At 41.1% G+C, this 15,207-nt stretch overlaps 1 protein-coding gene across 1 annotated transcript in view; it reads right to left on the bottom strand.

Annotated features, from left to right (window-relative positions):
- Stard3nl (STARD3 N-terminal like) overlaps positions 1 to 14,889 on the bottom strand; it is a 33,939-nt gene extending 19,050 nt beyond the window's left edge. The window contains exon 1 of the mRNA XM_032884528.1: positions 14,777 to 14,889. The gene's annotated coding sequence lies outside the window, so the exon portion shown is untranslated. The remainder of the gene's footprint in view (positions 1 to 14,776) is intronic.
- Positions 14,890 to 15,207: the final 318 nt, after the last annotated feature.

A 15,207-nucleotide genomic window follows, 5' to 3' on the forward strand; every position in this document is an offset into this window, starting at 1 on the left:
ATTATTTTTAAAGCAATTTAATGAAATGAATTGGTATTTTAAAATACATCACTTGCTACAGGAACTCTACTTTTAAAGATTAAAGGGAAATTTACCAAACCACAGACATTTAATGTTAATTTGTAACACTAGAGGTCAGGTAATGGTTGTCTTGGAGGAAGAGAGGGGTATAAGTGACTAGAAGTTCAAAGCAGGAATGTGTTTAGGAAATTTGCTAAAGTTCTATTTTTTGACCCAAGGAGTAATAACAAAGTTGTGTTCACTTGGTGATAAGCTGTCACTTGGAAGCTTCAGTAGAGTGCTGACTGTTTAAATTATTTTACAACATTTGCATGTACCCATATATGTAGCCTTTCAATAACACTTCCATTTAAAAGCTTAGATAAATTACTGTAATTCAATTAGAAAACAAACCTGCTACTTAACAAAAGGAACAATCAGACAAATTGTTACATTTAAATGTATCATTTTCAAGCCCTTATAATGACTTAGGATAATGCTTACATTATATTAATTGGATTAAAACTCTAATGATAAATGGAACACATACATGTGTATATACATGATCATACAATTAATTCCTTAAAGAATCCTATTCATGAAATATATCAGACACTAGCAAAGATTACCTATGGGTGATGAGAATTTTCTTTTTTTATTTTTTCTTGAGTTCTTAAATGTACTTTGTGCATAATACATTTAAAACAGGAGAAACTAAGTCCACACATCTTGCTGTCAAGATTTAAAAATATTTTCACATGATTTCTTTGTCAATTAGGTCAACAGCATTCTAGCTATTGCTATAATTAGGTTTGGCAGACAAACCACGTAAAACTTAAAACAGGCTTCTATATTCTGAAGTTCATAGGTCTTCTAATTCGTATGTGAGCAACTGTGCCTCATGCATGGTTATTTCAAATTGTGTTAGGGTTAGATCTACCCTGCCTGCCATGTTCCTTAGACCAGGGAAACCATCAGCATTTTCTTGTTATTAGAGATGGCAAGAGTAAAAGAGACAAGCTAAACCAAATCAACATTTAAAGTCTCTATATTTTATATGCTTATATACTCTATATTTTGTTCACATCGGCCAAAGTATATTTCTGTATGTTTTAGTAGGTTTCTGCTATGTCATTTGTATTGCCTTGAACGCTTTCATGCTATAGCAGTAGGAATGAAAAAATTGTCTGCAAAAAAAAAAAAAAATTGTCTACAAAGCTGAAAATATTTGCTTCAGTGTTCTCTCTATTCTAGGAAGTGCTAATGGGTTCTTCCTAAAAGAGATCTGGCTGAGACATGAAGTGACAGTGTAAATGTCTGTAAACCATGGATAGGCTAAACGACAAACATCAGTTTCTACAAAATTTCTACAAAATACAGGTCCAGCCATGTAGGGAAAGCCAGCACTGTGCAGCACGGCCTGTTGTCTCTGCAGGCGCTGCTGGAGTGGACTCTCTGTCAGATAGGACACCTGTGATGTAGCAGCAGAGTAACCTGGGGAAAATCCACACGCTCACACATCTGCTGCCTCCTGAATCAGAATAGCCTGCAAAATTATCCTACTCCTCATACAGCACCCTCAGGAGAGAGAGGATGAAAAGATCCAGGGACTTGTTTGCATCTTCCAGGTCATTTTACCACATCTGTTCCCATGTTGGGTACAAAGTGAAGGTGAACTTCAACCTCTTCTGCTTCCATACAAAAGTGCTAACGCCCAAACAGTACACGGAGTGGAGGAAGATGAGGACCAACATGTATGGCAATGCAATAATAAAATCCATTATTTTGTAAACGAATTGAAAAACAAAGCATTTCTACCTATAGATCTATTGTTTTATGAAAATGTCAGTTTGCCTTCCTATGAGGACAAACAGGGAGTTTGCCCTGCTTACTAGTGGCAGTCAGTTTAGTAAACTGGCCTAATCTCTAACTACATTCTAAATATTTGTCCTTATACCCAGAGATAAGTGCAGTACTCACCTCTCATTAAGGAAACGTCTCTTTGCAACAGATGGAGACATTACAGAAAACCACAACCAATCAAAATGTAGAACCCAGTGCCAAGGGACATACCTAAAAATCATTCTCAAACCTAAAGCTCAGGAACCAATGCTAAAGAGGGAGCAGAAAGGCTGTAGGAGTCAGAGGAGCAGGGGAGTTGCTGCAATACTGTGTCTACTATGAGCGTGTCAACCCTACACAAAGAACTAGAGGAAACTAAAGAATACTGAGAGCAGGAGAAATCATCTTTCCCAGGGTATAGTAAACCAACTGGTTATTCAGGACAAAATGGTCACCCCTGAAAACAGACATATAAGTAACATCATATACACTGAGCAGGTTGTGCTTGTGTATTTAGAAATATATGCGTGTGTATTTAGAAATGTATATGTGTATATATGAATATACATATTTAACAAGAAGTAATGAAAAAAGATCATGAATTTGAAAAAGAGCAAGGGAGGGTTTGTAGGGAAGAAATGGAAGGTGTAAATGATGTAGTTCTGCTGATCTCAGTGTGTGTGTGTGTGTGTGTGTGTGTGTGTGTGTGTGTGTGTATGTGTGTGTGCGCGCGCATGTGTTCCTGCCTGTGCTTAAAAAGGAAGAAATACAAAGATAAGACTGCTTCAGGCAATCTTGAAAGAGGCTGGAAGGTACTTTCCACAAAGGATCAGTAACCAAAACAGAATGCCACTAGGGTAACGCATGAACACATCATGGAATGGAGCTGGACCCCAAATAGATCCACATGTGCATGGGCATTTGACTTCCGATGAAGACACCAAAGCAATGAAGCCGAGAAGAAAGCTTGTTTTCAGAAACGTACGCTAAGACAATCAATAAAATTTGAAAAAAAAAATGAATTACAACCTTGAATTTGCATTATGTAAAGAACTAATTTAAGAAGGATCATGGTGTAAGCATACTAAGAATATAAAACATGAGGGGCATCAGAGGATGTGTTCCATACACCAACAATGTACGGAAAAGTAACTGTAAAATCCAGTATTTTCTATGCTAATTGAAGGATTTCTATTTATGTGTCTATTAGTACTTGTGGAAAACACTTTTACAATATTCTTATAGATACAGATTTCTTAGAAAAGGCAAAAAAACAAATGTCATGACTAAAATATTTTGCGTGTGCGCAGGCTGGCTGTCTTAAAAGACCATTTGCTGTCTATCTGAAACAGTGTGAACATCAATGTAAGTATGACTAAGGATAGCATGGTTGGACTTCATTCTGAAAAACAATCTTACAAGACTATGGCTACTTTGTAAAAGCAGATTAAGAGTAGGCGGGAAACCAGAAAAACATGTAGGAGGAAGAAAATTAGAAAAGTCAGTTTACAATTCTCAATGTAACAATTACTTAGGGAAGAAACACCAGCAGACACTAACAAATATTTTAAATTTATGAGGAATAGTCTCAAATCGTCTCAAAGTATTACCTCTTAAATTAGTTAAGTTCTGTTGGGGGACAATATACTTTTATAGAGGAGACACTTGACAGTCAGCACCTGGACCAATCTCACATGATATCATATACTGTGTTGCAATAAACATATAATAACAATTCCTCACTATAAATGTTTAACCTGCATGTAGTTATGAGGAAGTAACCAATCACAGACAACTTTCCTAGACTAGTTAGAAAAGGTAGTGAAGGAACAGTGAACAAAACAGTCAAGTGCAGCAGTGTGAATACTCTTCAAAGTGAAAAAGGCATAAAGCCCAAACATAAAAGTAATGAAAAGGCATGGCTGAATAACAAGTTTAAAAAGGCAAAGGTCATGGTGAGCGCTCTCCCCCGCCCCCCAACACACACACAAGCATGCACCCAGGCAGTTTTAAATTTTTTTTTTTTAAGAATAACAACAAAAATAAAAGGCTACAAAAGACTATTAATGAACTGATAAACGTCTGACCTTGTTACATGGAATGCCGTCAAGTGGGAAGAATGTTACAGCTACACTTCATCACTGCTTTAAGACAGCTCTGCTCTTTGATTTCTCTCTGTTTTTCAGAAGCTACTATCAGTCCAGGATAATTGAAACAACAGAGTCTCCATAGTATCCACCTTCTATTTCCAAGTCTTCTCCTAGAAAGGTACCTTCTAGTGCTCAAATGGATTTAGCATCTTAAGCTCTAATATTACACTCAAAATAGTTCATCTCCACACAGCACCTAAAAACTCTTTTGTCTCAATGTCTCAGAAGAATAGGCTACCTCTCGTGATCTGTATATGCCTGGTCCAGGTAGTGGCACTTTTAGGAGGTGTTCCCTTGTTGGAATAGGTGTGGCCTTGGAGGAAGTGTATCATTGTGGAGATGGGCTTGAAGACTCTCCTTCTACACTGGGAGACAGTCTTCTCCAGTTTGCCTTCAGAAACTCTCAGCTCCTCCTGTACCATGCCTTTCTGGATGCTGCCACGCTCCCACCCTGATGATACTGGACTGAACCTCTGAACCTGTAAGCCAGCCCCAATTAAATAAATGCTGTCCTTTGTAAGAGTTGCCTTGGTCGTGGTGTCTCCTCTGCACCTCTTTTTGTGTTTTTGTCCACTGGTGTCTCAATAAATCCCAATTATAGGCTATTGCCAATGCTATTGTTTACTCTCCAGAATTTGACAGTTAGACTCGATTGATGACACAACAGTTAGACTCAATTGATGACATACCTGACTCATAGACCACAGAAAATTTAGCAGGTACTGGAGGAGAAATGTACTCATCAGTCTCACCAGCTGTGAATCCTTCGGCTCCACCTACGATGCCCATTCTGCTACCACCCACCAACAGCCTACTTCACTGCTGTAGGAAGCTCATATGTCACCTCCTCAAAACACTCTCTGGATCCCTGCGGGCTCCTGAGGGCCTCCTTCAAAGGCTTGATTCTCAATGTGGAGAGATGATAAAACCATTAAGGGCCAGGGCCTGGAAGGGTGCCCGGCTCACTGGAGAAAGATATTACTGTAGTTCTCTAGGACTGGTTGATCCTGAAAGAAGCACAAGATTGTAAAAGAGAAGTTGTGGGCCCTGATCTTCTGCATGATCTCTGCAGAGCTTTTCCCTGTCTTTTCCTCTGCTATTCTGAGTCAGAGACCCTTGCCAGAGGCTGAGCTATCTGACCATGGATTTCTATCCTCCAAAACAATAAGCTAAAAAAACCTTTCTTCTTAACATTGAGGTGTACTTTATATAACATAAAATTACAAAATTGAGGTGTACAATTCAGAGGCTTTGAACATATTTTCAGTATTGTATAATTTTCACTTTTATATAGTTCCAAAATATTTTCATCACTGCCAATAGGAATTTCATAGCAATCACACACTAACTCCTTCTCGCTCCCCTGCCCTGCCCTGCCCTGCCCTGCCCTGCCCTGCCCTGCCCTGCCCTGCCCTGCCCTGCTAACACTGCTTTGTTTTGACTATTTCATAGGCGCGTGCTGTGTTTTGTGTGGAGCTTCTTTTACTTATCACAGTATATTCAAGATGCACGTGCTATTCTATATCACGTGCTAGCAAAAGGCGGCATGCTGTTCTCTTGCCTTCTGTTGCTGTGATTACCACTATTACCAAAAGCCAAGAGGCTTATAAGGTTTACACTCCAGGCCACAGTCCATCACTGAGGGAAATCAGAGCACGAACTCAGGCAGCAGCACCAAACGCTCCAGAGTGATGTTCACTGGCTTCTCCCAGCCTGTATTCAGGTGCCTTTGTTAAAAAGCCCAGGTTCACCTTCCAGGGATGGCTTTTCCCACAGTGGGCTGGGCCCTCTTACAGCAACTACCAATCAAAAAATTCGTCCATCCAGAGACATGCCCATAGACAAGTTTGATCCAGGCAATCCCCCAACTGAACCTCCTCCAGATGGTGTCAAGACTATGACAATTCCAAACTGTGTCAAGGAGACGGCTGAAGCTAGCGAAGAAACCTAATTACAAACTAAACCACTTATCTATAAAATTATTCTATAGCAGTCATTTTGTTATAGTAGTAGACTACTTCTCCTGGGTATAATATGTTCACGTACCTTCAAGACTACCTCTGCTATTCTCAGTGGTCAGCCCAGAAAACCTATACATAAGAGTAACATTATATAAACTGAACGAGTTGTAATTATATATACACATACACAGAGGATTACACATACACAAACATATGTATATAACAATAATAAAAACAGAGACCATAAATGTGAGAGCAAAGGGAGATATATGGGAAGATTTGTGGGGAGGAAAGGTAGGGTAAATGATGTAAATATTTTTTTGAGCTTATATCTAGTGTACTAGTCTGTTGCAGAATATTTGATCACACCGTGAACCGCAAGATTGTGTTATTTACTAAAAAAAAAAAACCTGTTTCTAGTTGAATTGTGGCTCAACCCTTAGCACATACCTTTAATCCCTCTGGCTGGAATACAGACATGCCCTTGGGACACACTTTTAATCCCAAACAATGAAGATGAAGTTAGTTTATAGAAGGAAGCACCCATATTCGAAAGTGTTGTGTAACTGAGTGACAAAGCAATGAATCAGAGAAAGAGTTGACTACATAAAGAATAGGATATGCCCAACTGTTATAAGAAGAAGGGAAGCCATATAAGACAGCACAGAGAGTTTTACCCAGAGAGTTTTATGGAGACAAGTTAAAAAGAAAATGAGCTAGACACAGATGAAGACAGAATTTGTCAGAGAATAAGAAGGACACAGAAGATTAGAACAGATTGCGAGAGTTAGTTTGAGGCCAAGCAGAGCAAAAAGCCAGAAGCGAAGAAAGAAGCCAGATTGAATCAGTCAGAGAGGAGCTTGAGCCAGAACAACTGATTGAATTGAACCATCCAGAGTTCAGAAAGAACTAGGAATGGGTAAGTTTATTCAGCAGTAAGTCTCAGAGGCTGAAAACATCTAGGCCTAGATAAGATTGGATGGAAACTAGAAGGTTCCATGACTAGGCCAAGGTTAGTAGCCTCCAAAGTGACAATTACCTCAGGTGAATAAAAGTTACTTTTACATTAGTATAACTAATACTAGTAGTATAACTAATACATTAGTATAACTAATAACTAATAGTATATTACTATTTTTAAAAACAGAAGCTAAAATAAGAATGTTCTCAATTTTTTATATATATTTCACATATTGTTCATAGGTTTTGTGAAGCATAATATCAAAAATCTCCTTTTATAGAACAATGAGGTATCCTTTTTTTCTACATATCAAAAGCTCTTAGAAAGCCAGGCACAGGGGCACCCACTCTAGTGGTGGGGCCAGGAGGAGCACATCCCCAGCTACACAGGGACCTCAGAGTCATCTTGGGTTATATGAGGCCGTGCCAAAAACAAAACAAAGCAAAACAGAAAAACAAAAAACAAAAATCATAAGCAGAAAATTTCCTAGAGAACAATACTTCATCATAGAGAAGTGGTGGACATGCAGACATCCTATGTGCCTGTTAGATTTATAAATACCAGGTATAAACATAAAGAGGCCGGGTGTGGTGCTGCACGTCTTTATTCCCAGCACTCAGGAGGCAGAGGCAAAAGGATCTCTGTGAGTTCAAGGCCAGACAATTCTACATAAACCCCAGGGCAGCCAGGACTACATAAAGAGACCTTGTTTCAAAAACGTGAGGGGAAAAAGAGAATATAGAGCCTGGGTACTTGCTAACTAAAATTTAAAAAAAAAAAATTACTCACGTTTAGAATTTCAACATGATATAGTAATACACCAAGAATATTTTGTTTTTTTTTAAGCTAGGGTCTCATGAATTTCCTGTATAGTAGGGGGTGACCTTGCCCTGATTCTTATGCAGGGACAAACTATGCTTATTCCCAGTATTAATTTCAGTATCTATTCCTAATAATAGAATTAATAAAAACAACCTAATGTTCCCAAATTGATTAGATTGGTCATCATTCCAAAATGCAAACGCACAGCAGGGCTATATACACAGAAAGCATAAAACACATCAAGTGTATGGCTCTCACCTACCCAACCCAAACAAATGGGCATCTACTGCATGAAAGCATTGTGCTAACTGCTATGCGGGAAAGTCAAATGGAAAGGACACCGTCCTTGTACTCATGTAAATTATTCAAGTAGTATGAAAACAAAGTATAAAATAAATATGAAAAAGGAAGGCTCAGTATCAGTTTGTGATCAGAAATGCCACCAAAAAAAGGCATGTCTTAGAAGAAATATGACTTTGAATGATCTGAAATGTATCAATGAGGACGAAGAAAGGGACAACTTAAATGGACCAAGCACAAGCATGTCCACTAACAATGAGTCAACCTCTGTCTGGGGAACAACGATGAGTCAACCAGGTGAGGGGACTGAGGGAAACAACTGGAAGGCTGGAACACGTGTGTGCACAAGTGAAAGAGGGCTGAAACGTCATCAAGAGAGTGAGGATACCTTTCCCATAAGGTGGAGCTAAGGAGATCAGGATCCTAAGGACAGGGCAAGAATAAAAGGCCAGGAAGAGTTCAGTGCTTCTACGTCATTGGCAGAGAACTTCCTTGTCCAGAGAAAGGTAAACAAGAACTCCAGGGTAAGCGGCTCTTAGCAATGTGAAGTGCGCTCTGGTTCATTTCTCCAGGACCGAGGCACTCAATTCCAGAGTCTGTGTGCTCTCAATGCTCTGATTTTTATTTAAGCACTGAGACAAGTGTAAGTCATGAAAGAAAAGGCGGTGAACAATGACTGTTGCAGTAAAGGCTGGCAGTTCTCACAGTCCGTACCAGCAGCAGACTAACTGCACAGCATGGTAGGTGGCCAGCTTTAATTTCCACATTCCTTGGGCTGAAAAGAACACAAGACAGTGCCTGTGGTGAGAAAGCCTTACTTGCCCATCCTCTGCCCTCCTGTGCCCTCCACTTGGCATGAACCTGACTTCAAACATGGAATGGATACACATGTCCTTAGTTCAGCAAAGCACTATCACAGACCTCCAAAAAGGACATCAGCTACCAAGTGAGGGCTATGGATACTTGTCTGCTGGCTTACGCTTCCTATACAGGGAATTACTTGTCGGTATGTAGAGATGAACATTTCACTAATGAAATCCCTAGGACTCTAGTTTCTCTTGAAAAAAAAAAAAAAAAAAAGACAACTGGCAATATTCTCCATCTCACCATTGTGGCCCTAGACAGTGTGTTTACTTGTGCACTCAGATGGTTCCTGCTGCCGTTTCTCTTTTCTTATTACCAGGTCTTTGGACAATTGCTAGTAGTAAGTCAGAGGGGCACTGCCTGGTTTTACAACCCTATATTGCTACTTTGGTCAAGTAACTTACCCTTTTATATGTTTGGGACAATAGGGACAATGCTACTACAACTTAACTTAGAGAGAAGTTTGGAGAATAAAGACAACAGATGCTCCCAATGGGCCAGGGCATTAGGGAGTCGACTATGCTCACAGGGACATAGTTTTACTCACAGTCAGGCACTTGCCATACAGTTTTTTATCTAGGGCTAGAGGGATAGTCTACAATGTAAAGGCTAGCCCCTATAACAGAATTTTCTAGTGCAGTATGTCAGTAGTACTGAGGATGGGAAACCCTAACCCAGGCCATCAGAACACCTCTGGACACAGAAAATCTTTGCTGCTAATTACTAGCAACAACGCCAGAGCAAGTCCCGGCTTGGTGACTTTACCTCTGCTGATGAAACTTCTAACACTCAAGAGTCCCCGTTCCCTTTGATGAGTTTACAACATCACAGGAACAGCAGAACAGCACTGGAGCTGAAGAACTGCACAGCATTAAGGGCAGATAATGCCTCTGCAGAAGATGTGAATTCAGCTCTGCTGGGTGTGGCTAACGACCCCTTCAATCCCAGCTCCTAGGGAACCAATGCTCTTTTGAACTCTTCAAGTGCCTACACATAGAGGTGCAAATAGCCAGACCCCAACATACACACACAAACATAAATTTAAAAAAATGTTTAAAATGAGTTAAAAAGAAAAATGTTACTGGAATCACTTGATTCTGCATTATTAAATCAACAAACAGGAAGTGGCTAATTCAAAGAATTATGGAATAAATTTTTCTAAAACAAAAATAAGAGCGTACCACAATACTGAATAATATGCCATATTTGAAAAGTCTATTTTCTAGAGGAATATAGGATATAAGAAATCTATAAGTGCTTCAACTTTAAAAGCTCTAAACAAAACCATGCATTTAATAAACTGGAGATATAACTAGTCACAAAATATTGGAGGGAGGGGTAGGCTTTGTGAAACTGGAAAAAACCAGAAGAGACATGTTTTAAACCCAGAGTATAAAACCAACCCTAATCCAGCTCCTGACCAGGAAGACCCTCCAGACTTAAGCAGCCTGAGTCACAAACCCCGCCTGAGAACTGAGGCTTTGGTCTCCATTCACCACAAGAAAAGAAGGATCTTCTATATCCAAGTCTGTTCACAAGGAAAGGAAACAATCAGAAAAGCCTGAGCTCCGACAACCTGTGATTTATGTTCTTGCCGGGAGATCTGAGCTGCAGCAAAAGCTCTAACTGTTCACCGGGCCTAGGTAAGTGGCCAAGAGTCCAGAGGCCGATCTCTCTAGACCCCGGCTTTTCCATCTATAATATTCACAACATTAATGATTATAACTATTTAACACGACCTTTTCAGTAGCAATGTGCCGTCAACATTTACATGTAAGGATTTAAGATTTTTAAAAGAGGTCCTCTGTCAAATTGAAGATGGGACAGGAAGCCAGTTCTGTGGAGTCAAAGCCAAGAAAAGCTTCTTGCAAAGATGGTAATGAAAGTGCAAATAAAACTAGAAGGTTCAGCATTGCAAAAGCTATACCACATGCGATGTAGATGAAGTCTTTTAAACTTTGGCCAACACAGATCTGAGGGTGCACCTATGTACCACATGAACAAAGGAACGAAGATAAGTTGCACACAAAGTGGTTCTGAGAAAAGAGAAAGCTTCCATCAATGGGAGAGGAGAAATGTTTTACTGAAGGATTCCAACATTGGGGTGGACTCTGAGGCACAGTTAGAGAGTTGGTAGTCATCAAGCACAGAAGTGATCAGGTTCCCTGTTTGGGGCACAGGACTCACCATGACTAGATAATTCAAATGCCTACAAGGTACAGTCTGATGCGGATAGCCTAGATCTTTAAGAATGTGGTCATCGGCTGCATAAACATCCTTCCAGACAGTGAGACTTGCTCTAAACAGTTTTGATATTTTGAGTTCAAATGCAAAAGGCTCTTTTGCATAAATGTAAAGACCTTCTGACATTTAAGAATTCTATTTACAGCATTTTAAAGCTATTAAATGCAATTTCCATTTTGACAGCAGGTCAAAAGGGCAGCCAAAAGCAAATCAGCCTGCTGATTTTAATTTTTATAACTTTACTGTTATTAATCTAATATAGTTCTTTGAATAAGAGAACCTTACAACTAATGGTTCTTTTTAAAATTTAGGACAACCTACACTGTTTCTCAACCATATAACAATCTGGTTCCTCAACCATGTAAAGTTTATAAACTGGCTTCTACCTTTTTAAAGCAGCATAAGAAAAATTACATCACTGAGCTGACCCAAATACTTCCTCAATCATGGGAAAACTCTACTTGCTACCAGAAACAAAGAACCAGCAAATCACATTCCATACTACCTCATATCTAAGAATAAGATCAGGTTAGGAAAACAGTAACAACAATTAAATTTAATTAAAACTTGAATTAAAATTATTTCAGGGGTACTGGGGACTGAACACAGGCTTACTCAGGCCTCAGGCATTCTTTCCCTGAGCTAAAATCCTGCCTTATTTTTTTTTAATCAGGAGACAGGGTCTTGTTAAATTGCCTAGGCTGGTCTACAACTTAGGATTTCCCTTCCCAGAGCTTTGCATATAGTTGGTGTTACACGCCATAGGCACCACTGTACTGAGTCACTTACACACCATAGGCACCGCTGTACTGGGAGTCACTTACACGCCATAGGCACCACTGTACTGGGAGTCACTTACACGCCATAGGCACCACTGTACTGGGAGTCACACTGAGACCTGACGCCATAGGCACCGCTGTCCTGGGAGTCACTGAAGCCATAGGCACCGCTGTACTGGGAGTCACTGAAGCCATAGGCACCACTGTACTGGGAGTCACTGAAGCCATAGGCACCACTGTACTGGGAGTCACTGAAGCCATAGGCACCACTGTACTGGGAGTCACTGAAGCCATAGGCACCGCTGTCCTGAGAATCACTTACAAGCCATAGGCACCGCTGTACTGGGAGTCACTGAAGCCATAGGCACCACTGTACTGGGAGTCACTTACACGCCATAGGCACCGCTGTCCTGAGAGTCACTTACACGCCATAGGCACCGCTGTACTGGGAGTCACTTACACGCCATAGGCACCACTGCACTGGGAGTCACTTACAAATGATAGCCTTCTCACAAAAAAGAAGGGTGCACTTCCTCAGAAAAAAGAGAAAAGAAACTAAGAGGATTATTTTAATGCAAGGAAAAACATTGCCCCATCTTTGAAATTGTCTTCTGTGAGTTTAAAAACATTAAGTTTAGTTTCTAGATACTGAGGTGCTGTACTTTGATATAGAACCAAAAAAGACTTGCATGAAAATTTGGAAATAAGCATCTGGCATTCCTGGCATTTTCTGTGTTGAATTTTGGAAACTGCTGTGTATCTATAGTTCCAGAGCCCCTTCTCCACTGAAAGGGTCCAGCACACGAGTTACAAAATGCAACATCAGGACCAAATTGGAAACACCATCAACCTGGAGATCCTGCTACTTGCTTCAAGCGGAAGGGGTGGCTCATGGCGAAGTGGACTGGGAGTAAAGTTAACGACCTCATCAGTCTAGCCGAGGAAACTTAGTGTACATTTTCTTCTCTGATGGAAAGTTTAGTCTGTGCAATATGTCTGCAGGAACAGAATGCATGTGCCATGCCAAGAAAAATGCAGGAACTAGATAAAGACAGAGTAATCCTTAGAAATACAAGTTCTAATAGGAAAGGTTCACCTCCTTACTGTTCGTTACACTTTCTAAGCACTTGTTTGGACAGAGCGAGACTGCCTGCCGATGCTTTCCAAATGAAAGCAGGTAAAGACTGTCCTGGAAATGATTGGCAGCAGGAAGTAAGGGGATAACAGGCAGAGCTGAAGATGAGCAGAGGGTTTGAGTCTTGCATATAGCAGCAATGAGAAGAAAAATAACTGTGGGGTACTGGGGAACAGAGAACCATTCTTCCTTAAGGGGCCCCCAAAAGAGAAAGCTATAAAATGATTAATGACTTCATAATCAAAACAAGTAGGAAGCTGCTGAGAGTTTGTAAGGCCTCTAGAGGAATCTGAAATCTGCGCTTCCACAAGGACGTCTGTTCCTCCATCAGCATTGCCCAACCCAGGCCAGCTGGGCCACCTCACTCTCCCACCATTTACAGCTACAGCACTACTGGGCCCCCTTTCACTGCTTCAGTCTTTGCCTTGAATTGGACACTTCCTGCTCTTCCCCTGACCAGATCACTCTAAACATTCAGGTCTCATCCAAAACATCGTCTCTTCAGGGACATTTTCCCAGATCCCACACACCACTGTCCCAACAATGTGCCTTACTGCCAGATTTTCACGCATTCATTCCTACCTAAAATTGTGCTTTTATTTGCCCATATAGTCTGTCACCAAAACCAAAGAAATTTGAGGGCCGAAACCTTATCTAGTATTCAATACTCAATGTCCAACACCTAAAACAGTATGTGACATGATATAAACTGTCTAATAATTAAATCCAAATGACGACCACTATCCTGAGAAGGTAAGTCCTTGGAACAGTTTTAATTCCACTTCTTTAATGCGTTTGATAATGTAATCTTTAAAGGTTCATGTTTGTAACAGGAAGATCTCAAAAAATAAAATGTACCCTTCCTTACAATACAAAACATTACATACATATGTATGACTATTATGTAGAAGGGGGGCACAGTATACACTGTCCCTTCATGGGCATGATTATCTATCATTTTACTTATGCATCAATACAGCCAAATTACTATAAGTTGTTCTTTTTTCATCAAATCCAGCTCTAGAAGTGGATGATGGACATAGGAAGCATAAATGGGAATTACAGTTAGGACCCTTAAACAAAAACATCAGACGGGGCATGCTATAGTAACTCCAGTACACTGAGAAGTCAAACCTGTTACTGTGTTCATTCAGCCTTACTAACCTTACCCAAGCTAGTACTTGGTCAAGTGATGGATGCCATCTGTGAATAGAGACAAATGCCTTTACAATTGCCATATTAAGAGAACACTAAGAAAAGTTCCACAATGTCCACCCATGTTCCAAACAGTAGAGGAAGAAAAGAAGCCCTAATTGAGATTTTTAAAAACTAAAATCAGGATGAGTGGGCAAAGCAGAGAGCTGAAACCATTGCTAGAACATTCATGACTCATGCTTTAATTTTCGTTTTGTTTTGTTATAACAGGGCTTTTCCTGACGAAGGCATAAGGCCAGTAACAGACAGTACCTGCCGGCCTACACCCGTATGTCACATCTCGGTCTTGATGGGGGTTCATGGCATGGGCCCAAGGCTGGACCACCTGCCTCCTGGTGAGAATGGGTGGGAGTGGGCCCGGGGCCGGCTTCCCTCCCGCGCTCCGCCGCGTTCCGCGGCTGCCCCCACAGACCGCGCGGCCCAGGCCAGATCTGGGGAGGCCGGCGAACCCCGGAACCTCAGGCTTCGCAACCTGCCCAGCAGGGCGCAGAAAGACTGCCTACCTCCTCCGCGGCGCGAGCCGCCCGCTGGCCTGTAGACACGGCTCCGCGGTCGCCGCCCGCTAGGCTGGGGCGGGGCTGCAGGGCGGGACCCTTCCGTGACGCCAACACGCTGGTCACGCAAAGACGTTGCCGCTGTGTGAATAGTGGCAGAGGAGGTGGAGGGTTGGTTTGCAGAACTGTCAGTCTTCGGACGACCAATAGCGGCTCAAAAAGCAGGCAGTGGGCGGGCCTCGGACTAGCCGCGCCCCTAGAGGTATTAAGGTATCTAACTTCCATCAGCAAGGTATTAGTGAGTTTTACCTTCCTTTGGAATTCTACGCAAGGCTCCCTTTATTCTCTTTATGGGATTTAGACCGGTGAGGGGTAACCCTGAGAGTGGCCCTGGTACCTTGGTTTCAGCTGTCCACTTAAGAATTTGCCTATTCTAGGAC

Source organism: Rattus rattus, chromosome 14 (assembly GCF_011064425.1).
Source record: "Rattus rattus isolate New Zealand chromosome 14, Rrattus_CSIRO_v1, whole genome shotgun sequence".
NCBI lineage: Eukaryota > Metazoa > Chordata > Mammalia > Rodentia > Muridae > Rattus > Rattus rattus.